The sequence below is a fragment of the Erythrolamprus reginae genome, chromosome 4, assembly GCF_031021105.1.
Source record: "Erythrolamprus reginae isolate rEryReg1 chromosome 4, rEryReg1.hap1, whole genome shotgun sequence".
NCBI classification, from domain to species: Eukaryota; Metazoa; Chordata; class Lepidosauria; order Squamata; family Dipsadidae; genus Erythrolamprus; species Erythrolamprus reginae.
The window spans coordinates 120096654-120123993 of record NC_091953.1 but is presented as its reverse complement, the minus strand read 5'-3'; the positions used below and the strand labels follow the sequence as shown (position 1 = coordinate 120123993).

Here is a 27340-nt window from a genome sequence, read left to right as displayed (position 1 = left end):
ATCATGAACAATATACAGTAGTCCCTCGCTATACCGGCAGATTTAAACAGCCCGCGGAACTCGATCGGCAGGTTTTTTAAAAAAAATATATCTAAAATTGTAAATACTGTATTTAAATACTGTATCTAAAATAAATACTGTGTGGGAAGGGTTTATAAACAGTTAAAACAATGAAAACTTACCAATTACAATATAAATACTTAAATAAGTACTATCAGTCGATAAATTCCCTATCACGGCCCGGCCTGGAACGTAACACCAGCGATAGGTGAGGGCTTACTATACAATAAAATCCAATACTAAAAGCAAATTAAAACCCCTTAATATATAAAAACCAAACATACATACAAACATACCATGTATTCAGTTGTAACGGCCTAGGGGGAGAAGAAGTCTTAATTCCCCCATGCCTGGTGGCAGAGGTGGGTTTTAAGTAGCTTACGAAAGGCAAGGAGGGTGGGGGCAATTCTAATCTCTGGGGGGAGTTGGTTCCAGAGGGCCGGGGCCGCCACAGAGAAGGCTCTTCCCCTGGGTCCCGGCAAGTGGCATTGTTTAGTTGACGGGACCTGGAGAAGACCCACTCTGTGGGACCTAACTGGCCGCTGGGATTCGTGCGGCAGAAGGTGGTCCCGGAGATATTCTGGTCTGATGCCATGAAGGGCTTTATAGGTCATAACCAACACTTTGAATTGTGACTGGAAACTGATCGGCAACCAATGCGGACTGCGGAGTGTTGGTGTGACATGGGCATGTTTGAGAAAGCCCATGATTGCTCTCGCAGCTGCATTCTGCACGATCTGAAGTTTCCGAACACTTTTCAAAGGTAGCCCCATGTAGAGAGTGTTACAGTAGTCGAGCCTCGAGGTGATGAGGGCACGAGGTAATGAGGGCAAGTCAGAATGGATCATCTTTGGACTGATCAGAGTCTAACTGGGCTGTTACCAATCCATTAAAATCTGGTCCTTGCAGTAGGACAGGTGATTTTTCACAGACCTAACATATATAACACTTTCTTGATACTCACGAAAGCCAAGAATAATACTTGGGGAAAAAGAAGGACACAGGCTCTAAAGAAAATGTCACATGTGTATTTTCCAGTAAAAGTTGTCTAACTGGAAAGAACATCTAAGGCTTCACAAACCATTCAAGCGGTTATTACTATTCTCTGCAAGCTAAGGTTAACAGAGGTCTTTTCCAGTGCCGGAATTTAAGATTCATTATTTTATTCCCTCAAGATGAAAATTCAGTCAAAAGAAAACATTATAAAATGCCAGAATCAGTTTCAAATTAATTAGGTGTTCCACCCTCACTCTGCAGGGAAGGCTTTTTTTTTTTTGCCAACACCCAAAGGGAAAGGATTGGAAGAAGAAAGAAGATTCTTTCAAAAGAGACCAATGTTTCAAGATAAACAAAAAGGACAGATTTAAGTTGCTTCATTTCTCTGAAAAACGTATTAGACTATCCCTGCCACACCCTACATTACCTTCTGAAAACCCTACTGTGGGCATGAGATCATTTTCTTTCTGCTCTTCTTATTTCATTTTTTTAAAAAATAACAAAAAGGCACCATTCTTCCGGAATGAGCATACTTGTTAAAGTAATTCCGATTAAACGTCAGTGATTTGGTCTGATTCAAATGTAATGAGATGTTTGTTACTTTTACAAGTCTGATGTAGTTTCAAAACTTGGTGATCAGCAGGATGTCAGATCGAAGCCATGGTTGACTTCGTTTGGCCTGCCACATTTTATGCTTTAGGATGTATTCTTGCTGTGGGAACTTGGGAGGAGCTGTTTAATTTAATTTAATCTAATTTATTCGACTTCTATGCCGCCCAATTCCATAAGACAAAGGGCAGTTTACAACAATAAAAAAACAAACTTATTTAAACTTGTTAAAAAACAAACTTATTTATTTATTTATAGAATAGAATAGAATAGAATTTTATTGTCCAAGTGTGATTGGACACACAAGGAATTTGTCTTGGTGCATATGCTCTCAGCGTACATAAAAGAAAAAGATACATTTGTCAAGAATCATGTGGTACGACACTTAATGATTGTCATAGGGGTCAAATAAGCAATGAAGAAACAATATTAATAAAAATCTTAGGATATAAGCAACAAGTTACAGTCATACAGTCAACATGGGAGGAAATTTATTTATTTGTTTGTTTATTTATTCATTCATTTATTTATTTAATTCATTAATTTGACTTCTATGCCACCCAATCTCGAAGGACTCAGGGCGGCTTAAAACAATTTTATTTATTTATTTATTATTTGGATTTGTATGCCGCCCCTCTCCGAAGACTCGGGGCGGCTCACAACAAGTGAAAAAACAATCCAATACATAATCCAATTAATTAAAATATTAAAAGTTTAAAAAACCCCTATACTAACATACACACACACAAGCATACCATGTATAAATTCAGCGGGCCCAGGGGGAGATGTTTAGTTTCCCCATGCCTGACGGCAAAGGTGGGTTTTGAGAAGTTTATGGAAGGCAGGAAGAGTAGGGGCAGTTCTGATCTCCGGGGGGAGTTGGTTCCAGAGAGTCGGTGCCGCCACAGAGAAGGCTCTCCCCCTGGGGCCCGCCAACCGACATTGTTTAGTTGACGGGACCCGGAGGAGGCCCACTCTGTGGGACCTAATCGGTCACTGGGATTCGTGCAGCAGAAGGCGGTCTCGGAGATATTCTGGTCCGATGCCATGAAGGGCTTTAAAGGTCATAACCAACACTTTGAATTGTGACCGGAAACTGATCGGCAGCCAATGCAGACTGCGGAGTGATGGTGAAACATGGGCATACCTGGGTAAGCCCATGACTGCTCTCGCAGCTGCATTCTGCACGATCTGAAGTTTCCGAACACTTTTCAAAGGTAGCCCCATGTAGAGAGCATTACAGTAGTCGAACCTCGAGGTGATGAGGGCATGAGTGACTGTGAGCAATGAGTCCCGGTCCAGATAGGGCCGCAACTGGTGCACCAGGCGAACATGGGCAAACGCCCCCCTCGCCACAGTTGAGAGATGGTTTTCTAATGTGAGCTGTGGATCGAGGAGGACGCCCAAGTTGCGGACCCTCTCTGAGGGGGTCAATAATTTTCCCCCCCCCAGGGTAATGGACGGACAGATGGAATTGTCCTTGGGAGGCAAAACCCATAGCCACTCCGTCTTATCCGGGTTGAGCTTGAGTCTGTTGACACCCATCCAGGCCCCAACAGCCTCCAGGCACCGGCACATCACTTCCACCGCTTCGTTGACTGGGCATGGGGTGGAGATGTAAACAATAAAAAATCAAACTTATTTAAACTTGTTAAAAAAACAAGTTTAATTAATTAATTAATTAGACTTCTATGCCACCCAATGCCGAAGGACTCAGAGTGACTTACAGCAATAAAAGAGTTACAAAACTATAGAAGCAGTCAAAAATATTATCCAATGTCTAAAATCCTAATGAAACTAGTATAAAATGGACATAATAATAATAATAATAATAATAATAATAATAATAATAATTTATTAGATTTGTATGCTGCCCCTCTCCGAGGATTCGGAGCGGCTCATAACAGTAATACAATATCACAAATCCAACAGGCATACACACCAATCTAACACATTCATCTATGTGGCCAGGGACATTGTTAATATCAGGACCCCCAGGCTTGCTGGCATAGCCAGGTCTTCGTGGCCTTACGAAAAGCCAGCAGGGTGGGGGCCATATGGACCTCGGGGGGGAGTTGATTCCATAGAGCTGGGACAGCAACAGAGAAGGCTCTCCCCCATGGTCCCACCAACCTGCATTGTTTAGTTGACGGGACCTGTAGGGGGTTGACTCAGTGTGCTCTAATTGGCCTCTGGAAGGTACGTGGCAGGAGATGGTCCTGTAGATAGTTTGGTCTTAAGCCATATAGGGCTTTATAGGTGATAACCAACAGGGCCTTAAGCTATATAGGGCTTTATAGGTGATAACCAACACCTTGAATTGTGCCCTATGCAATAGTACAATAATAAAAAGAAGTCGAACAACGACAATAAATAAAACCCCATGACCCAAACAAATCCATTATAACCCCTCCTAACAAAAACCCCAATCTAGCAAACACACATACCAGACAAACATAATTCGGGCACGTCTGATTTTAAAGTTCACGCCCCCCAGACCTGTCAACAAAGCCAGGTTTTAACAGCTTTTCGAAAAGCCAGTTGGGTGGGAGCAGTACAAACATTGGGGAGGGAGTTGGTTGCATAGAGTGGGGCAGCAATAGAAAAGGCCCTCCTCCGTAGTCCTACCAACCTACATTGTTTAGTCAATGGGACCTGGAGGAGGCCGATTCTGTGCAATATAATAGGTCTCGGGGAGGTATGCTGCATGGGGGATGTAGAGAAGTAGTCATAACAAATTCCTTCTATATTGTCAAGGTCATCCTTTGTTCAGTAGCTGCCCGGAAGCTGATGGGAGTAATGGACACGTTGGTCAAAGATGACTGGTCAATGTTATGAACTTGTGGGTGTGGGAAAAAGGGAATGAACTTGGCGGAGAAACCCTACTGGCTTTTTTTTTTTTTTTAATATCTGTATTAAATATATGCGTTAAAAATGAAACAGAGAAATATAAATATAATACATGACATATCAATCATATATGTTGTATTATGAGAGAAGTACTGTAGAAGAAAAGAGAGAAGGAAAGAAAGAGAGAGAATAGAAAAGATATAGCAGAAAGTTAGGGGAAAGAAAAAAGAAAAGGGGGGTTGAGAAAGGGATGAGAAAAGGAGAAGACATGCACTTCCGTAATATATGATCTCTGATTTAAATATGTAATTGGTGTAAATTTCCCTTGGTTTTTTGTTAGTTCATTGTATGGTGTTAGTTAATTTTTTGTAGATATTGTTGGTGTTTCGTGTCCATGAACTCAATATTTTAGGGTTTTGTTAGTATTTGTTTGTTTGTTTGTTTGTTTGTTTGTTCCTTCCTTCCTTCCTTCCTTCCTTCATTCATTCATTCATTCATTTATTTATTTATTTATTTATATGCCGCCCCTCTCCATAGACTTGTAGTAATGTTCATTGTGTGTCTAAAGGTTGCGTCGATCAATGTCTTTTATAAGTTATGTGAAAAGTTTGTTTTCCTTTCATGGTGTGTTGCCAGTACATGAAATCATTGTTGTACAATCTTATTTTTGAATAATATTTAGGGGGGGGGGGGTTGTCTTAGCCAATGGTACCATTTCTCCCAGGCCTTGTAGAAATTGGTTTCATCTTTGTGCTACTGGCTTTTTGATTTGGGTTTCTCACAGATGTGCCAACATGGCTCTGTTAATAAATTGGAACTTTGAGGAAATCCATGCCTCAGACTCTGATTTAGTTTCGGATGCTATTTGGAACCCTGACAAAGGAGTCCTGAAAACAGTTGGCATGGTTGTGACAACTTTCTTTTCAGGATCCTCTGAAATAGGAAAGGCTTCCACTTCATACATCTTTGATGTTATATATTCCCTTTAATGTTATGCCCTGGGCTGAAGAGTCATCCTCAAATTAGAGGGAGGGTCAAGATGGAGCAATCAGGGAATCAGACACAGCTCCACCCTACTAACAATAGTGTGATGATATCGGGATGCGATATCATCTGGCTAATGGTGATTCAGATCCTATCCTAGAGGTTTATCAACCAGCACATGTGAAGACAGAGCCAGAGAAATCCTAAGCTGCAGAAACACCTAGAGGAAGAGCTTCCTGGTTGGTCAATGCTAATTATTTTCACAAGATGAGAGCTTCCTGTAATTTACTACTACGGGTTATTCAGAAAAAAAAGAGTATTTTTGAGACATTGTTGCTCTAGACCAGTAATGGCGAACCTATGGCACAGGTGCCACAGGTGGCATGCAGAGCCATATCTGTTGATACGGGTGCTGATGCTCTAGCTCAGTTCCAACATGCATGTGTGTGCTGGCCAGCTGATTTTTGGCTCACACAGAGGCTCTGGGAGGGCGTTTTTGGCTTCCAGAGAGCCTCTGGGGGGATGGAGGAGGGTGTTTTTAGCCTCCCCCAGCTCCAGGAAAGCCTTTGGAGACTGGGGAGGGCAAAACACGAGCCTTCACTCCTCCACTCGAAACAGAATACCCTACGAAAGCAGACTATCAATCCTAGGTCTAGAAAGCTTAGAACTACGTCGCCTAAAACACGATCTAAGTATTGCCCACAAGATCATATGCTGCAATGTTCTACCTGTCAATGACTATTTCAGCTTCAATCGCAACAACACAAGAGCACGCAACAGATTCAAACTTAATATTAACTGCTCCAAACTTGACTGTAAAAAATATGACTTCAGCAACCGAGTTGTCAAAGTGTGGAACTCATTACCTGACTCAGTGGTGTCAACCCCTAACCCCCAACATTTTCCCCTTAGACTATCCACTATTGACCTCTCCAGGTTCCTTAGAGGTCAGTAAGGGGAATGCATAAGTGCACCAGTGTGCCTTCCGTCCCCTGTCCAATTGTCTCTCCTTATCTCATTTATCTTTTCTTCCTTTAAAATAGTTTCACTTATACTTTTATATCTTTTCTTCTATTCTTTTCTTTACTTATATTATTACATATCTATTCTCTTCAATGTGTATTATGTATTGGACAAAATAAATAAATAAACAAACCAGAAATTGGGAGGTGTCCATTTCCAGCCTCCAGAGGACTCCGGGGTGGGGGGAGCGAAGCTGTTGAATTATGAGAGAAGCATTGAATTATGGGTGTGAGCATTCATGAATGTGCGATAGTGTGCACCCGTGCTCTTTTGGCACCCAAGGAAAAAAGGGTTCGCCATCGCTGTTCTAGACAAAGCCTTGGCCTTTCTGAATAATACATAAAATTGTATAATTTGTCAGTTTCAGGGATGGTATTCACTTACTTTCCAGATTTGGATTCCTCCTGGTTCGGACCGGTTCACCCAAATTGGTATCAAACCACTGGTAATGTCACGATGATGTCAAATAATTCTTCCAGTCTGTGGGCACTGCAATCTTTTTTGGGGATTTAAAAAAAATTGGAGGGGAGATTTTTTTAAAAAAAATTCTGGGTTTTTTTCCTTCTGTGCATGCACAGAAGCCGATTTTCTGGCACAACGCAAGCATCACCATCTTGTTTTTTGGCTTTTTTTAAAAAAGTGGATTTTTGCCACTGCGCATGCGTGCTTTATATGCATGCACCCACAAATTGTGGCCACACGGCACAAGAGAAAGCAAACCAGCAGCAAGCTAAGTTAGAACCCACCCCTGTTACCGGTTCACAAAAGTGAGTGCACAGCCTTTTGCACATGTGTACAGACTCAAAAACATGAATAAATGGGATGTGATTAGGTCTGGGAGGGTGCAGCACTACAATTTCACCCAAATTGGATAGAACTGGCTGAATACCACCTCTGGTCAGTTTCATATTTATGAGAGATTTTGATTGGTTTGCAGAGAGCTCAAGGGAAATGTTTTTAAAATACCTATATTTCTATTGTAATGATTTAGGCATTACAGTATAGTTGCTAGATTCATGTGTGATGGATCCAGATATCTCTTATCACTTCCTAGAGAAATTGTAAGACATGCCCTGCCAAACCCTAATGAAATTGTCATTTCAGGCTGACTACCCTAAGACCCAGTCTTATTCTGACTTGATACTCTAGGAATCTCCTGAAATATTGTTGATCAAGTCACTCAGTGCGTTGATAAGACAGATTTTTTATCTCTGGTAGCTATATCTCCCATATTAAAACAAACAGATAAACAAACAGACTGCAAACAACTCTTTGGATAAATTTGACACTTATTCTATAGGGCAGGGGTGTCAAACTTGCATCATCACAACATCATCATGTGATGTATCAGGACTTTCCCCCTTTTTTTTCCCTAACCAGGCATGGTGTGTATATAATTGCATGTAAATACTAACTATATATGTGTCACAAAGAATCCCTGGCCTGCTCTCAAATCGCCATAAGCAGGGGGATGGGAAAACCGAAGAAGCAACATGGCAGCCAAAGACAGGAATACATTCCAGACATATCTTTCTCAAGGCTGTATTCCAAGGTTACCGTATAGCAGCCGGAGGGGAGTGATCTCTGCAGCGTGCAAAATTGCTCTGTTGGCAAATGTGATTGATGACACCTTGGAGGGAGGGGTCATGATTAAGGCCGTAAATTACATGGGGTCAGAGAGGGCTTCATTTGGGTATCTGTCAACATGGAGCTCCTAATAAATGACTGGATTTCTTTTGAGGCTTGACTTAAGGCTCATCAATTTAATTAGGGCATCGTTTGAAACCCTGACAACATGAACGTTCGTAAAAAGATACTCAAGTGTGTGTACCATGTATAGGAAGTATCAGCTACTATTTACTAAGGGCTTCATTGAAACATGCAGGTGTGCCTATATTTTGCATAGAATTTTTTTTCTTATATTATTTCAAGCAACGTACGTTTCTTGTAGATGTGCCAAGTTTCAATTGCTCTTAAAGAGAAGAGGGCTGTTGTTGTTTTTTTCAAACACAAAAGACTAACCTAGATTATTCTTGGGTTGAACTCCTTTATTATTTTCCCACAATTCATTTAAACAATTCTGATTTCAACAGGTTTTCACTAATAACATCTGGATGTGTCAATCTTACTTATTACTCAAGAATCCCAGATGTTTTATCTCACTGCTCTTCACACATTCATAAAGAGATTGTATTTTAGCTCAGCACAAATTCTACCTTAGCTATCATTGTGGTTTTCTTTTTCTTCCTACTGTGAACTATTCACACATCACAGTGGCTAAAGAAGTGGTTTACCCTTTTGATAAATAGAGATAGGGATGCAAGGGCAGATTATCTTAAATTAGGATAATGCTTTAATATCTGATTTTAATCATATGAAGTGGGAAGGCAATCCCAATTTTGGTTTGCTATGCTCTGAACGAGGCAGTTATTTCTAGCTGCATAAATTAGCACATTATACATTACGCATTGATTCATGTTCCGTGTAGGCAGTTAAAACAGGTAGAAGAATGACAAACATAATAACTTATTTCCTAGAAGATTTTCTTTCCAGACAAAGCAAAATATATTTCTGGATACCTTTAATTGTAAGCTAGTAAAGTAGAATTAGAGAGCCAGAATGAGAGGTTAAGGCATCAGGCTAGAAACTCAGAGACTGTGACTTCTAGTTCCACTTTAGGCACAAAGCCAACTGGGTGACTTTGAACCACTCATTCTTTCTTATTCCCAGGAAGAAACCAAGGGCAAACAACTTCAAAATCTTGCCAAGAAAACTGCAGGGACTTGTCCAGGCAGTTACCAGTAGTCAACACTGACTCAAAAACAAGAACCACTCCTACCATTAATTTTGACCCTACAGCACTAAAGATATATCTGGTTAGAACTGACTTCCAAGCAAAGGTGTCTGAGGTTTAAGGATCTGCTTCAAGATATTTTTGGGGGGGAGTCACTGATTCTAACATTAGATGAGCAGCTGCCCAGCATCAATTTTTCTCCCCTTCAATGTGTCTTATATATTCAGACAACTTCACAACTTTTTCACTCTCATTTTACTATTGGAGTTTGGTGTATGGCTCATTAACCCAGCATCGTGTCTAATTTGTCAAATGTAAGAATGGAAAAACTTCCTTTTATTTTCATGCAAATATATATAATTTCTACTTCTCGAGCAGAGACAAAAAAAACACCATGTAAACTACAAATGAGACCTGACATTCAGACTGCAATTTTTTTTCTTGTTCTTTTTCTTCTTGTTGCTGTTTTTCTGCAATTTGAAATGCAGATTACCCACCCACCCACGTACACAAGAAAGAGGTGCATTAGACTGATTGGGACAATGAATGAGTTTGGAACAAAGGAGTTTCAAAAGGAGAGACAAGCACCCAAAACTCAGGGATTCTTTGAGACCCTTTTATTTCTAAGTAAGAAAATTGTAGGTTGAGAAATTGGTTAGACAGTAATCCCTAGGAAATATCAGGATTAAAGATTATATTGTAAGCATTGTAGGCTTCCTGATATCCGGCGCTCCCAGAGACCGGTGCGGGTGGACATGCATCCAGAGGGTGGGTGATGTGAATCCACATGAGATTCAGCTTCCTGGGCATGTGCAGAAGCCAAATCTCACATGTGGATACTCGCCTGTGAGAGATTTTGCCAAAAATGCCAAAAATCGGTGAAACCTCATGCACGTGAGCGTCCTTGCAAGAGATTTGGCTTCCTGCACATGCGCAGAAGCCAAATTTCATACGGTCATGTGCGCCTCCCTGCAAATGATGCGCAGCTGCAGACGCATCTTCATGTTTACTACTACTCTATAGAGTGGCCAATACCCGCTGCAACCCGTTACTGGTTGTAAGGTCTACAAAAGGAGATGGAGAAGAAGAAGAGGAAGAAGGAGAAGGAGGAAGAGGAAGAAGGAGGAAAAGGAAGAAGAAGGAGGAGGAGGAGGAGGAGAGGAGGAGTAGAAGAGGATGAGGAGGAAGAAGAAGAAAGAAGGAAGAAGAAGAAGAAGAAGAAGAAGAAGAAGAAGAAGAAGAAGAAGAAGAAGAAGAAGAAGACCATCATCTTAATAGTTCTACTAAGTTTCTTAAAATAAAACCTTTCAGCGGTTAAGCATAAAGATTGACTTGGAGAAAACTTCCATATTCATTGTTCCAAAACATCTATATCTGTGTATATATATGTATATCCATATATTAAGAACATGCTTCGTAAGCAAAGATTTCTTGCTAGCAGTAAAAGGTTTCTGGTTAAATATTCTTGGATATCCATCTTGATTCTAATTAAAGTTTAATTCCTCTACCCAAATTAATCAAAGAGTTATTTTAAATATACAGATAAATGTTTTAGGGGGGAGGGGGGGACTAACAAAATAGTGCCATGGTCAGATAAACCTTGAAAGTAATTGAAATGTGCCAATCCAAAACACTAGCACAACTCACTTCATAATATGATTCAATCTGTAAACCAACACCTACTCAAACTGAGAAGTAACAAATACTTATTTTACAAATTATCTATAAATTTGCAGATGCATGGGTTCTTATCTTGAAAAAAGATTATACCTGATTTCTCATAGCAGCACCACATTTGTTTTTCTTAGCCTAACTATTTGATTCAACAAAGGATAAATCACAAAATTGCTGTTCATTTCCTAATGAGGTTATTGACTCTTTTGTTTTTGGTCAAAATTCCAATGCTCTTTAATTGAAATTCAAAACTGCTTGTGAAACAAGTCTTCAGTTCCTCCCCCCCCCCCCCAAAAAAAAAAGGACGGGCATTCTGCTAAGTGGCAACAGGTTTTAATAGAATCAGGATTGAAAGGGACCCAGTGGTGGGTTGCTCTCATTTTGGCCTGGTTCGGCGAACTGGTAGCAGCGGCGGGAGGCTCCGCCCAACAGCCCGCAAGCAATAATAATAATAATAATAATAATAATAATAATAATAATAATAATAATACTATTGTCAAAACAACGAATTGTCATTGGCAACGAAAGTCGTGTGACACCCAGAGACCAGTCCCACCATACATAAAATTAGAATAGGTAAATTTAAAAATAGAATAAAAAATAGAATAAAAAAATAGAATAAAATGTCCCACCCACTACAAATTCCCCACCCTAAACCACTCAGCCATCTACATGACAAACCAAGTACAGTAATATTGTCCAACAGTTCACTGATGGTGACCCTTTAGTTCGTTGTTAAGTGCGAGTATAGCTCTGGGATAAAAACTATTCAGGAAGCGCGTGGTCCAAGTTCTTGTTGTTCTGTATCTTCTGCCAGAAGGCAACAGTTCAAAAAGATTGTAAGCAGGATGAGAAGAGTCTTTGAGAATGTTATGCACCTTCCTAGAGCAGCGAGATGTGAAGATGTCATCCAGGGCAGGTAGCTGGAGCCCAATGATGTTCTGGGCAGTTGTAATAATTCTCTGTAGAGCTTTTTTGTTCACTACAGAGCTGCTCCCATACCAAGTTAGAATGCCGTATGTCAAGACACTCTCAATGGTGCTGCGATAGTAGGACAACAGTAGATGCTGAGATAAAGTAAACTGGTAGTGATGGGATTTACAACCCATTACTGAAGGAACCATTATGGCCACGATAATTTTGTGAATCCACGTTAAAGGAAAAAGGAGTTGTGTGTATGCTTGACATCATGCATTGAACATAATTCCCCTCTCTTGCTATGTAATCAGTTCAAGGCTTTTATTATCCTTCCTAATGCTTCATCCTCTTGCTTCTTTACTGTTCTCTTTGTCTCTGAAGCTGAGCCCATATTTACAAAGCTTTGCTTTTGTCCTTTTGCTTTCACCACCTTGCAGTTTTCAATGCCACGGTAATCTGATAGTATCTGTGAAACGTAGCATTTGTTTCATTGAGGTTGTTCACTGATATTAAGAGCTTGATCAAAAAGAAGCAGAGGGTGGATCCCCAGCTCGTGATTGCAAGGACCTTAATGAATCCTTGAACTTTGGTTGCTTCCCCGCCCAGTCAATAGAAAACTTTATTTCATGTTAGGAACAGAGACATCAGCATTGAAAGTATTAAATTGCTTTCCTTCCATTGGACAGAATGAGAATAGAATAGAATAATAGAGTTGGAAAGGACCTTGGATGTCTTCTAGTCCAACCTGCACCACTTCAGACAAATGATTAGGTTTTCCAAGGGCTTAACCCAGACACCCAATAATTACCTAACATCCAGTCTGCTGCCCCCACTGGTGGGGGGTGCAGTGGGAGTAGTAAGTTTATGCAGTATTTATTGAATACTTAATAGTTTTGTTATTGTCCTTCTATCTCCAGTACCTTAGTATGATCCTTAATTACTTTTAAAATATGAGATAATTAAATAGTATGTTTTTCTACCCATAAAAGCTTTAATCATTTTAATCATTATCTAGAACTGAAGTTTTATAGCAATTAAAGAAAACTGAGCTACTTGCCTAATCTGTTATCATACTGAACCTTATGGGTTCAGTACAAAATCTTAAAGTGTTACTGTACTCCTCAACAAATAATGCTGTCTATCATTTGTCCTTTTTGTGGCTATTCAAATAATGTGCCTTAATCAACGGAAAAAGAGTCCAAGCACCTATTTGAAAACTTATCTTGGTCGGTAAGCCGCTTCCACCCAGTCACATGATCTTTAAGCCACCCCGGTCCCATGATTATCAAACCACTCCCACCTGGTCACATGACCATCAAGCCACCCCCACAAAATAAGCCATGCCCACAGGGTGGCAGTAAAAATTTTGGCAGCCCATCACTGCTAACGTCTTTTCCATGCTTTCATTTTCTAGTTTCCTCCCATTGGTTCAATTTTCTTTCAAATTAAAATTGCTTAATAATTTGATGTCTTGCATGAACCAAACCAACAGAGGAATCCTTGAAACAATTTACATCTTCAGAGCACTTCCATTCTCAGAGTAAATATATTCCCACAGACCCAGGGCTCTGAGCACAAGGGCTTGCATCTCTACAGCAATTAATTTTGAAAACATCAGAAGGAATAGCATTTCCCCCTCCCTTTCAAAGCTTAACCATAAGGCTGGTGGAAAACCTTTGGAGAAATCACTACATACAGAAAGATAATGTCCTTTGGGGCCGGGGAGAGGAGACATTAATATAACAGAGGACCGATCTTGTGATATTAAGTCTACCATCAAGAGCCATATAATTATTTAACTAACATTTCTAAACACTGCTGGTATTTTCTTCTAAAAAATCAATTAGTGAAATGATTCAGACCAATCACTTGAATTCAAATATTTTGTCTGAATACAGTTTTTTTTTCCTTCTGTGTTTCATCCTATGGAACATTTTTAAAGGGGCAATTGTTCAAAACCTATAATTTATGTGTGTGAGAAAGAGGAGAATAAAAGGGAAAAGAAGAAAAATAATTCACGATTATAGTTGTTGTTGTTTTCAATTAAGAGGTATAATTGCTCTTAAAGTGCATTTACAGTCTCCAAGGAAGCATAATAGGCTTTCCCATTATCTACAGCTCAGTGACATCTATAAATATATGTTAAGGACCATTTGTAGAGAAAAACTGCTCTTAAACTTGTGCATGGGGGAGAGTTTAAAAGGAGTGAAATATAGGCATGAAAAAAAAGAACAAGAAAAGAAAGGAAGATGAGGATATGAAGTCACACCTTTGTGAAGTGTTAGCAAAACAAATGTGAGGTTAGATCATTACGTTACTCCAGTTATTACAACTTACATGCAAATATTGGGAGTACTTCAAAGAGCTATTGGGCTGGGTCTAGGAGAACATGGTTGGTGGATAGGTAGAGTATAAATTTGCATTGAATGTGTGACTCATTTTTTTAATGTGCTTCTTCCCCTTCCCTCTCTCTTTCTCCCACACACACTAATCAACTTTTCCTAAGCCTTTTCTTCTTTTTTTGCATCATTTTGCTGTGTCATTTTTGGGCCGTTGTGGGTGACCCTTCTCAGAAGACAATGTCCTTATACTGTTTTTATCAGCTCCTCGGGCAGCCTGGCCTATTATTGCCTGAATTGCAAAGGTCATATTGTGATTTAATTTTTTTAAAAAAGACTATATATAACCAATGGCTATTTTTTCTTTCTTTCATCCCTTTCAAATGTTATGTTCTTAATCTGTATTGAAAGGCCCTATTCTAATAATAATAATAATAATAACCTGAAAGCTTTGTCAAAGAGATAATGGCAACATTTGGGCTATAGTTCTCTTGCAGCTTATAGACTGTGATCACAGAAATACATCATTTGCATTTTTAATGGCTGCAATGACCACAAAGCACATAGCCAGTGATGAACACCGCTGGCATAGTGATGGGTATGCCAAAGGGTGAACTGTGAACAGAACCAACTATCTTAGATAAAGTTAAAAAAAAGTATTCCTAAATTTGAATTGAACTTGTACTGGAAGCTGAAAGAACCACAGAGACAAAGAACTGGGTATAAATGGGTCACTTTATTATTTACACACATGAAATAGACCTGCAGAGGTAAAACTTAAATGCAACGGAAATGCCTAACGTATAACATTTCTAAGCAGCTCTGGGCGAAAAACTCCTTGCTAAGGAAGGGGAAGGTACCATGGACCTTCCCCTGCTCTCCACCACACGATATTTATTTATTTATTTATTTATCTATCTATCTATCTATCTATCTATCTATCTATCTATCTATCTATCTATCTATTTATTGGATTTGTATGCCGCCCCTCTCCGCAGACTCGGGGTGGCTAACAACAGTGGTAAAAGAACATGAACAATCCAATTAATAAAAACAACTAAAAAACCCTTATTATAAAAAAACCAAACATACACACAAACATACCATGCATAACTTGTAATAGCCTAGGGGGAAAGCATAACTTAACTCCCCCATGCCTGGCGGGTCTTAAGTAATTTGCGAAAGACAAGGAGGGTGGGGGCCATTCTAATCTCTAGGGGGAGTTGGTTCCAGAGGGCCAGGGCCACCACAGAGAAGGCTCTTCCCCTGGGTCCCTCCAAGCGACATTGTTTGGTTGACGGGACCCGGAGAAGGCCAACTCTGTGGGACCTTATCGGCCGCTGGGATTTGTGGGGTAGAAGGCGGTTCCGGATGTATTCTGGCCCAATGCCATGTAGGGCTTTAAAGGTCATTACTAACACTTTGAATTGTGACCGGAAACCGATCGGCAGCCAGTTCAGGCCGCGGAGTGTTGCAGAAACGTGGGCGAATCTAGGAAGCCCCACGATGGCTCTCGCGGCCGTATTCTGCACGATCTGAAGTTTCAGAACACTTTTCAAAGGTAGCCCCATGTAGAGAGCGTGGCAGGTATGTGGGCAGGCTCATCCCCCAGATCCCCATCGGAAGACCTGAGTAAATGAGCCCCAAGGGCACCCCCTTTCCATCACTCAGGCCCTACATGCCCAGAGCTTCTGGGGAAAGGCAGCCCTTCCCCTTCCAAAAGGTGCCTTGAAGGAGAGCATGAGCTAAGGTAGCTGGAAAACCACCCCCTAACCGATCCTGCCCCCAATATCAGTGTGGAGTACACGAAAAAACGGTTAAGCCATAAAGTGCTACTGCTGCAAAAAATTCCTACTCGCCCCAGATCATACTGACCCAAGGGGAGGGAAGGCGGGTGCCAGCAAAGGTAAATCCAAAAAGACAGAGCCGAGAGAGAGCAGGCCCCTTTTATCAAGGATTGGGCCCGTCTCCCTTGGCCTAGTGGGCCTGTGCAGGCCCCAAACAGCATTATTATTATTATTATTATTATTATTATTATTATTATTATTTAGATTTGTATACCGCTCCTCTCTCTGTAGACTCGAGGCGGCTCACAGCAATGATAAAAGCAATATACAATGACAAATCTAATAGTTAGAATCTAAAATAACAATAATACATTTAAAAAGTCTAAAAAACAAGAAACCCCAATATATAAAAAACATACATACAGTCATATCATATACAAAAAAAACTACATAGGCAGGGGGAGATGTTTCAGTTCCCCCACGCTTGATGACAGAGGTGAGTTTTAAGGAGTTTACGAAAGGCAAGGAGGGTGCGGGCAGTTCTAATCTCTGGAGGGAGCTGACTCCAGAGTGTCGGAGCCACCACAGAGAAGGCTCTTCCTCTGGGTCCTGCCAGATGACATTGTTTAGTTGACGGGACGCAGAGGAGACCAACTCTGTGGGACCTAACCGGTCGCTGGGATTCGTGCAGCAGAAGGCGGACAGAAGGCTCATGCTAGGTGATCCCAAGATCCCTTGGGGTCACCCAGCCACGTGGCACAGGGCAGCCTCGGACTGTGCATGCCCGGGGGCCATGCAAAATGCTGGGAGTTCCCATGAAGCCATGGGGATGCCCAGCCACCAGTGATGACATTCTGGGCGCTAGGAGCCAAGGTGAGCCAGCTGCTCAAAGGGGCCACCCGGCATTTTAAACGAGCGGGGCTGTTGCCCCAATGCAACAGCCAGTTGGCATTTAAGCCACCAGCCAGTATTTCTGGCGATTTCATGAATACCAAACATTAAATGGAGGGACGCTTTTTCTTTTTTTATGCATTAATAACGCAGAGAACCATGGTAGATGTTGCGGTATTTTGCGAGCCAACTAGATTCTCTTGATGCAAATAAATTCAAAAATAAGAAGAGCTTTGGTATAAGACTCTTCTGTGCTCAATGGCAACCAGATGCTTACGTATACGAGAGGACCATGAATCCTCACTAACTGATGCACATTGCAGGTGAGATATTATTATCACAGCTACTAGCCATTGATAGCTTTATTATCCATGAATTTGTCTAATGCAGCTGTGTAACTTGTTTTCTCATAATTAATGATAGGCGCAGAGCAGATGCAGAACATAAAGAAGGAAGAGTTACCTATTCCCTTCACAGCATGAGAGGAATATATATGTTCATACATCGTAAGGCTAGACAGTTAAAATACTCTGTTTCAGTTTATGTCATTTTAAACCTGACACTTCCGTCAGATTTCTCAGAGGACAGGTGTCAACCCTGAAGCTGGTCTCACTGAGGCCTGTTTGTTAGTTAGTTAGTTTGTCTGTCTGTCTGTCTGTCTGTCTGTCTGTCTGTCTGTCTGTCTACCTACCTACCTACCTACCGTACCTATCATCCATCCATCCATCTATCATCTATCATCTATCATCTATCTATCTATCTATCTATCTATCTATCTATCTATCTATCTATCTATCTATCTATCTATCTATCTATCTATCTATCTATTCCAATACATAATGAGGGTATTTTCCAGGCTTTGGTGTTGCCACACGAGCTGAGGGAGACCGAGCAGGGAATAGAAATAACTGGGCTTTCGTAGCCAAAACAAAATAGTTTTTTCTTGTGAATCAAGGACATTCCAACAGCTGGCTGGTGAGAGGAGAAGGAGAGTAGTAACCAGGCTATTGGCTAGCACCTTGATTGGACAATGTGCCTTATTATTATTATTATTATTATTATTATTATTATTATTATTATTATTATTAATCAGATTTGTATGCCGCTCTCCGCAGACTCAGGGCAGCTAACAGCAATAATAATACAATGTAAACAAATCTAATATTTAAGTTAATTTAAAACCCCAATTTAGAAACCAATCATACATACTAACATACCATGCATAAATTTTATAAGCCTAGGGGCAGGGAAAGTCTCAATTCCCCCATGCCTGATGACAGAGGTGGGTTTTAAGGAGTTTACGAAAGGCAAGGAAGGTGGGGGCAACTCTGATATCTGGGAGGAGTTGGTTCCAAAGGGTCGGGGCCGCCACAGAGAAGGCTCTTCCCCTGGGTCCTGCCAAACAACATTGTTTAGTTGACGGGACACGGAGAAGGCCAACTCTGTGGGACCTAACTGGTCGCTGGGATTCGTGTGGCAAAAGGCGGTCCCGGAGATATTCTGGTCCGGTGCCATGAAGGGCTTTATAGGTCATAACCAATACTTTGAATTGTGACCGGAAACTGATCGGCAACCAATGCAGACTGCGGGGGAAAGGGAATTTTTCCCTTTTTAATTAGGTGGAAACCACAGTAACTCTCAGAGTTGGTTTTCACAAGACTAGTCTGTGACAATATGATATCTCCAAACAAAACTGTTCTTTGAGGAATCTACTTGCCTCCAAGTTCTGATTGCTATAGGTGTATTACTTGGAATGCTGACAACATGCATGTTTGTTCAGTGTTTACTTGTCCTATTAGATATCACATGCACTGGATCACATCTAAAAGAGGGTGTCATCTGGCAGGGCTCAAGAAGATAATCTTTTTTTACTATGGCATCTGCTGTCTGGATCATCATTGCTCCAGAGACTGGACTTCCTTTGATTCTGCTGGTCTTTGTTAAGGTGTGTAAAATTTGGTTTTGCCATCAACTCTGATATTACGGGATTTTTTCCTAATGTCAGAAGCACTGAAGCATTTTTGGATCAACCAGTTACATCCCTGTTACCCAGGGATGCCCAGTTGGGGAGGGGAGCTTTCATGTCCCCATTAGTTGCCTACCAACTTAAAGTGGTACCCATCTGTCTATTTATGGTCACCTGCTTTCTAACTTCTTAATCTGCTGGAGCGATGACAACCCATCGTGCCACATAGCAGCAACTAGGTCTTGAACATGAATCTGCCAATTGTGATGACCAGTATCCTAACTTTGTGAGCCACCACACTACTGCAGTTTGGATGAGCTTATTTCTTGGTCATGGTTATGTTAAATGAGTATTCTCAACTGCTATGTTATTTTATGTGACTTCTGTTGTTATTAATTTCATTTGTTTTCAAATGTGTTTTAATCATGTTTTCATTGTGGGTCATCTAGAGTCAGGCATATGAAATTGATTGATTGATTGATTGATTGATTGATTTTGTCCAATACACAATTAGGGTTTTAGTGAGTATACACATAGTAAAATACATAATGAAGGTTATAGAGGATATACTCATAGTAAAATATATCTAAGAAAGAAGAGAACAGAAGATACAGGAATAAAACATATAAATGAAAGAATAGAAGAAGAGGTATAGGAATAGAAGAAAGGTATAGGAGATATAGGAGAGCAATAGGACAGGGGACAGAAGGCACTCTAGTGCACTTATGCATGCCCCTTACTGACCTCTTAGGAATCTGGATAGGTCAACCGTGGATAATCTAAGGGTAAAGTGCTGGGGGTTTGGGGATGACACTATGGAGTCCAGTAATAAGTTCCACGCTTCGACAACTCGGTTACTGAAGTCGAATTTTTTATAGTCAAGTTTGGAGCAGTTAATATTAAGTTTAAATATGCTGTGTAGTCTTGTGTAGTTGTGGTTGAAGCTGAAGTAGTCGCCGACAGGCAGGACGTTGCAGCTGTATACGTTTGTAAATAATAAATAATAACATAAATAACATAACATAAAGTAGAAAATGGTGGTCAGTTGATATTTGATTAGGAAGAGCATCTTCTTATCCAATGCTTCAGTAAGATTTGCTCTCTACTATTTAAATTTTAAAAAAGTCGCTGCATATTAGTTATCATGGAAATGTGTTAACTTGACTCAGTGATCCTTGTGGCTCCACATTTTACTTAGTAACATTATTGATCCACTCTCTTCACTCTGTTAATTATGTTCTTCAATAAGTTATAGCTTGGAAACGATCTCTTCTCTCTCCCTCCCTCCTCCCGTCCCTCAGGGCTCCACTTCCAGTCCTTTCATTTTGAACATTTAACTGTTTTAAATGCTCATGACATTAGATGTTCTTCTAGTTAGAATTATGTTTCATTCATTCATTATTTCCTTTTACCCTGAGGCAAATTCAACCTCAAGTCAGTTATGTACACTCCAATGCAATAAACAATTACAACAACAGCATAGTAATAATAATAATGCATCACATGCTACATTAAAAAAAAACATAGATCATTTGCATTTACCATGAAAAAGTAGTAGTCGTGCTTTGTGGAAAATGAATGGGGTGGAAAATGTAATCAGTCTAAATGATTACATCAAAGCAAGCAAAGTGGAGGTGTTAATAAATGTCTCCAAGGAAAACATGGATGTGCCAAAAACGAAAGCAACGTGCAACATTGAACGCTTACATTGGCAAATGTATTTAAGTGTGGCCTTGGTTTCCACGTTAAATAGATTCAGTGTAGAATGGTTTTCTTGAATATGTGGGTGTAATGATGACAAGAATTAACATAATAGAGGAGCTGTAGTTTTCTGTAACATCTTTCAAATAGTATTTAAGATTAATATTCAATATTTAATAATATTTAAGATATTTTAGCAGCTCTGCATTCATGTTGGACTCTGAATTAGGCTTCACATGCCATGTGTTATATGTAGAATCATAGGGATGGAAGGAAGCTTAGAGATCGAGGTGGCGTAGCAGGTCGAGTGCAGTACTGCAGCCCACTAAAGCTGATCTACAGGTCAGCATTTCAAATCACATCACCGGCTCAAGGTTGGTTCAGCCTTCCATCTTTCCAAGGTAAGTAAAGTGAGGACCTGGATTGTGGGGGCAATATGTTGGCTCTGTTAAAAAAAGTGCTATTTCTAACATGCTGTTATGCCATTATTATTATTATTATTATTATTATTATTATTATTATTATTATTATTATTATTATTATTATTATTATTTTGTTATTGTTGTTATTATTATTATTATTATTATTATTATTATTATTATTATTATTATTATTATGTTCTAGTCCAACCCCTTATCCAAGGCATCCTTATATCATGCTGGACAAATAGTTGTCCAATCTTTTCTTAAATACCTCCAGTTTTCACAACTTGCCTCCACTGCTCCAGAAAGAAAACTATTTGATTGGTTAATTGGTCTCATTGTCAGGAAATTTCTGCTTAGTTCCAAGTTGGATTTCTCTTTAACAAGCTTCCAACCATTACTTCCTGTGTCTTCAGGTAGTTTGGAAAAGAAATCAATCCATTCTTCTCTGTCACAGCTCCCTAAGTATTAGAAGACAGCTATTATGTCAGCTCTAGTCCTTATCTTTGTTACAGTATACACTTTCTCTTAACTGTTCATCAAACAGTTTAGTCTCCAGACCCCTTATCATTTTCGTTGCTCTTCTCTGCATTCTTACTGTTGTTGTTCAGCCTGAGCCAGATCAAAGACCAGCTGCATCTCTGCTGGCCCCATGCCCGGGGGAGTCTGAGAGCAGAGGGGAGGGTTCTTTTCAGCCAGACAGGGGAGATAGCAGTCAGGAAAGTGACGAGGAAGAAAGGCCTGGGAGCCCTGGGGAAGGGCTATCTCCAGCAAGTAGCTTGGATTCTCTGGAGTCCCTGGAGTCACTGGATGACGAAGCACAAGCTATCATTAGTATGCCACAGAGATGCATAGATCAAAGGAGAAATCAGTTACGTAGATATTATGAGCACTGAATGAGGAACACCTGGGGTTTGGGTGTGGTCCTCATTAGCAGGGAAGGGTTTATAAGGCATGCGAACCCTTTCGGCAGCGTGGAGTGTTATCAAAGTGGAGTTGCTGTTATCTGCATTTTCTCTCAGCATTTTTGTTCCTGGCTTGTGGCCCAGCAGTCTTGAAGACCCATGGGAGGTTGGTGTCTGTTAGCAACAGCCTCGTTTGGCATTAAGAATCCTGTGTTTCTGTATGAACAATTGCATTCGTGTATCTATTTGGAGTTCCACTGTTTTCCTGATCTGTAAGGACATTTTCTGTTGGCTTCTTTTCTCTTTATCATTTTAAAACTGTGTTTGGATTCAACCGGTGTGTCTGGCTTATCTTTTTGGGTTGGTCATAGCTTCCGGAGTGACCCAGACAGAACACTTACTAGGATCTTATCATCTTTTTTGTATCCTGGCAACTAAAATTAGATGCAGTATTCTAAGTGTAGACTCACTAGTACAATATAGAGTTGTACTATCACTTCTTGTGTTCTTGAGGTTATTCCTCTGTTGATGCAGCCTAGAACTTCATTGGCTTTTTTGACATCTGTAGCACACTGCTGGCTCATACTTAAGTAGTGATCCACTAGGACACTTAGGTTCCCCACACAATTTTTATTGCTGATCCAGGTGCTACTTATTTTATACCTGTGCATTTAGAACGGTCTTTTCTCACCACTCAACTGCCTCTTGTTGTATGACACAGTTTATTTGGCTCCATTTATTGTATTCTATTGTGTTCAGCAGCTGGATCTCCTATTACATTATATTTAGCAAGATAACTAATGATTTGTTCTATCAAGAATATGGAAAGCATAAAATTCCAGTCACTTTGATTGATATGGTTTTGAATGGCATATGTGGTGCTGATTTCTCAGCAGAATGTGCTGCTAGGCTGGCACAAAACTTTCCTTGATGTATTATAATTCAGAACTCCATTCTTTGTCCTTAGTTATGCATTCTGATAGTAGCTATTCCCAGCTGTTCTACGCATGAGAATTCATGAGAATAATTGAATTGGTCCTATTCTCAACATGGATTACAAAATCTGTAGATTCAGCTCAAGATCCATCTCAGCAGAAGCACTTGATGACAAATATTATAATCTGAAAGGGCAATGAGATTCACTTGACAGAAGTTTGAATCAATCTATTCTCAAGAATTATAATAAGTTCTTCTTACTGCTGTGTCAGTGTTAACCAAAGTAGAATCTGTAACAAGGCAGAGGACCCTAAATCATGGTTTGATCTGGAATCCTGATTGGCAACATAGGTTCTAATAAGATCTTGTCTCTATGCAGGCATAGTCCAGATCAAGTTAAGATAGCAGATGAATATAGTTTATAGCAGATAAATGTAGATATTTTTTTTAAAAAAAGAAAAAAGTGAAGCTCTAATGATTTGACTCTGCTTTGGGGGATTGTAATTTAATTTAAATTAAGTATCCTTCCTGTTGTGGTTAGCTCTGGGCCAGCTCCTGCCCCAAGGACTGTGGATGTTGGGGAGACATCCACATGCTGCAGGCCTGTTTTGCCTCCGGTGGAATCTGCTGATGAAGGCTCCTCTGACCAAGAAGACATGAGTGACAGGGAGGAGGAGAGTGTGGCAGACAGCTCAGAAGGAGATCAATTATCTAGCTCCTCCTTGGATTCAGAACAAGAGTTAATGATACAGCCACGCATGCAGAGAGCTATGCATAGGCAACAACAACTGAGAGATTATTATCAAAGAAAATGAGGCCACCTGTGGTTGGGTGGGGCTGTGGTAATTAATGAGGTTGCTATAAAGAGCAGCGTGTGGGTTTGGCCATTGTGGAGGATTATCTGATCTTTATGTTTCATGACTGCTTTCCTGACTTTGACCTTTTGTGTGCTGATTTTTTCCTGCTTTGAAACTAAACCAGGGCAAAGTGTGTTTCACTTTGTGAAAGAAGAAGGACTGTGAATTGCCTCACAGCTGCAAGCTAAGTATCACAGAACTGATAAGGGACTTGTACAAATTACCAGTTTGTTTGGAGAGGAGTGCTCTTTTCTATACCAAAAAAGGGCTTAGTTTAAGTGAATTTTCATTACAAAGAACATTGTTTTGAATTTTCAAACGTGTGTGTATCTGAAATTTGTACCTGTGAATTTTTGGGAGGATTCTACTAGAGAGCCCGATAGAACACTTCCTATTCCAGTAAAAATGATATCAGTAATCTTTTGCACTATACATCCAAGATGGGCTTATCCCCAAAGGGATCACTGCAGGTAGAAGTCCCAGTTGGGCATCAATAACCTGTGCAAAAATTACATCTCTGGATAAAGGAATGAAAATGGGACAAGTTCCTCAACATACTATAAAATACTATGACACTTACTTGTTTTTTTTAATTTTCAAAAGTTAGCAGCTTTAGTCATTTAGATTCATTTAATAACTTCACAGATTTAATATTTATAATTTTATGTTTTATTCATTTCACCTCTCTATTCTATTTTATCTTGTTTGACAGGTACTGATTGAATTAAAGTAACTCCTTCTCCTGTTGAGATTACTCTTTTGAAGATATCCATCAGGTCAGGATAGACATTTGCAAAAGAAAAGTTCTACATCCCATAGTGTTCTTAACTTAATCAACCACTAATCCAACCAGTCTGATCATTCTTGCAGGAACCAATCATATAACTGAGTAAAAAAGAAACATTGGTGAAACACAATGTCCACACCTACTTCCTTTATTAGGGAATGCTTTGTAACCCATAAATCATTCAGTCAGAAGACTAACAAGCCGTAACTAGCCCTTGTCCAGTAACAGATATGATTGGATCCCTGGAATTGGAAAGCAATTTTGTGCTGGTAGACTTTGGAGTGAGTTATGCCAAGGCTGGATCTGGCTTTGATGTCTTAGCCTGTTTGGAGACCATTGAAATTTGGACGGCATCAAATAGATTAACACCGAAGCCAAGCAAAACAGAACTACTCTTTGTATATTAAATCATAGTGCTCTTGAGAGAGGTTTGCTTTTTAAGCTGCTGTTTCTCCCCAGTCCTTTTTGCTCAGAGCATTAAGCATGCAAAACAGGCCAACAGGCCATTAGGTATTTCCATAACACAATTCACTATGTTAGTTAGTTTAACCCCTGTACATCCTTGAATACTTTTAAGAATTTAGTTTGTTAACTGAGTGGACCAACTGACTGTTTTGGTTTCCCATACCATATTATCCCTTCACTGACCCAATACTGTCAAACTATTTACTAAGTCTGCATAACTATTACTATTAGCCTTCTCACCATTCCTATCGCCCACATCCTGCCACTTATGACTGTATGACTGTAATTTGTTGCTTTTATACTTAAGATTTATATTGATTGTTTCCTAGCATAATTTGATTGCTTATATGTACCCTATGACCTGTGAAGGGCTACCAAATTTTTTACTACCACAATGTGGACATGGCTTTTTATGTACACTGTGAACATATGCACCAAAGGCAAATCCTTTGTGTGTCCAATCACACTTGCCAATAAAGAATTCTAATCTAATCTCCCTCTATACATCTACTGTATAAACCAGTGTTTTTCAACCAGTGTGTCGTGGCACACTAGTGTGCCGCGAGACATGGTCAGGTGTGCCGCGAAGCTCAGAGAGAAAGAAAGCAAGAGAGAGAGAAAGAAAGAAAGCAAGAGAGAGAAAGAAAGCAAGAGAGAGAAAGAGCGAGCGAGCGAGAAAGAGAACAAGAGAGAGAGAAAGAAAGAAAGAAAGAAAGAAAGAGAGAGATAGAGAACGAGAGAAAGAAAGAGAGAGAGAGCAAGAGAGAGAGAAAAAGAGAGGGAGGGAAGAAAATAGAGAAAGACATAGAGGGAGGGATGGAAGGAGAGAGAGAAAGACATAGAGGGAGGGAGGGAGGGAGAGAGAAAGAGACCAAAAAAGAGAGGAAGAAAGGAAGAGAAAGAAAGAGGGATGGAGAGAGAGAGAAAGAAAGAAAGAAAGAAAGAGGAAGGGGAGAGAAAGAAAGAGGAAGGGAGAGAAAGAGGGAGGGAGAAAGAAATAGAGTGAAAGGGAGGAAGAGAGAGAGAGAATTTTTTTGTCCAAACTTTTTTTAGTCGCCCCCCCCCCCCCGCCACTCAATGTGCCCCAGGGTTTCGTAAATGTAAAAAATGTGCCGCGGCTCAAAAAAGGTTGAAAATCACTGGTATAAACCATGCAGTTGAACAGAAATATTTTTCTTCTTAAAGGAAGTCATAATTTATTAATGACTGAACAGGATTACTGTTATCTGATAAGGTCTAGTATTAACACTTGGTTCAGAAAGCTTAATTGAAATATGTGAGTGTCCTCATTCTCTCTGTGTGTGTTTGGTCCTTTCTTCTCTTCAGCCAAGTATTGAAATTATCCATTCACACATAACCACTTTAATTTTACCAATCTATTCCTTATTTCAATTAAAGATCCCTTTTCAGAGTTAAATTTATGCTTTACTGGCAAAGAAAGGGACTGCCTACATAAAGTGAAAATGGAAGTTGTATGCTCCATCCCATAATTGGATAGACCAGGTTGCCCTTATAGACTGGTCCCACTGGGAAAAAAGCCCACTTAATCCTTTTTCAGTATTTATAAAGTAGCATTATTCATTCATTTATTTAAATAAGCAGAGGTGGGTTTTGGTTTTTGGGGGGAGGGTTGATAAAATACTTGGTGGAATATTTATGCATTTACTTATTAATCAGATTTATATAGCTGCCTATCTCACCAAAAGGAATTCTAATAAAACAATCTAATAAAAACAAGAACTGGAAAGACAACTGTTACAAAATATGAGAATGCAAATGAATAAAGAGCATAAAAGCTAAAGATTCAAATTGCAAGTGAAGGAAAATTAAAAATGTTTATGCCAATGCGATAACAGGTCCAGGAGCATGGTCAGCTGGCAATTGCTCTGATTTCGGCGAGTAGGGGCAAATCCGCGCTACCAGTTCTATAGAACCGGTCCAAACCGGGAGCAACCCACCTCTGTTCCATGAGTATGTATCATGGCAGAGAAGGCACATCTTCTGAGGCCCACTCAATATAGGTCCCTAGCTGATGGTATCTGCAGTATGCCTATTATGCCAAATTCCTAACAGCAGGAGCAACCAAATAGTGGAATTGTTGTGGAGGCTCCATCACTGAAGGCTTTCTAAAAGAGACTGGACAACCATTTGTCTAAAATGTCATAGGGTCTCCTGCTTGAGGAGGAAGCTGGACTAGATGACTTCCAAGGTCCTTCCAACTCTATTGTTCTAGTCTGTTCTGTTCTGTTATATTCTGTTCTGCTCCGGCCACTCCGCTCCGCTCCACTCTACTCTACTTCATTTGGTTGATATAATCATATATTCAATTACTAATCTACTAAATTTTATACATACCATATTATTTTCAAATCATTT

General features: G+C 40.0%; 1 long non-coding RNA gene across 1 annotated transcript in view; it reads left to right on the top strand.

The window, feature by feature from the left end:
• Positions 1–27340, top strand: part of LOC139166976 (uncharacterized) — a 92448-nt gene that overhangs the window by 18155 nt on the left and 46953 nt on the right. The gene's annotated exons all lie outside the window — the stretch shown is intronic.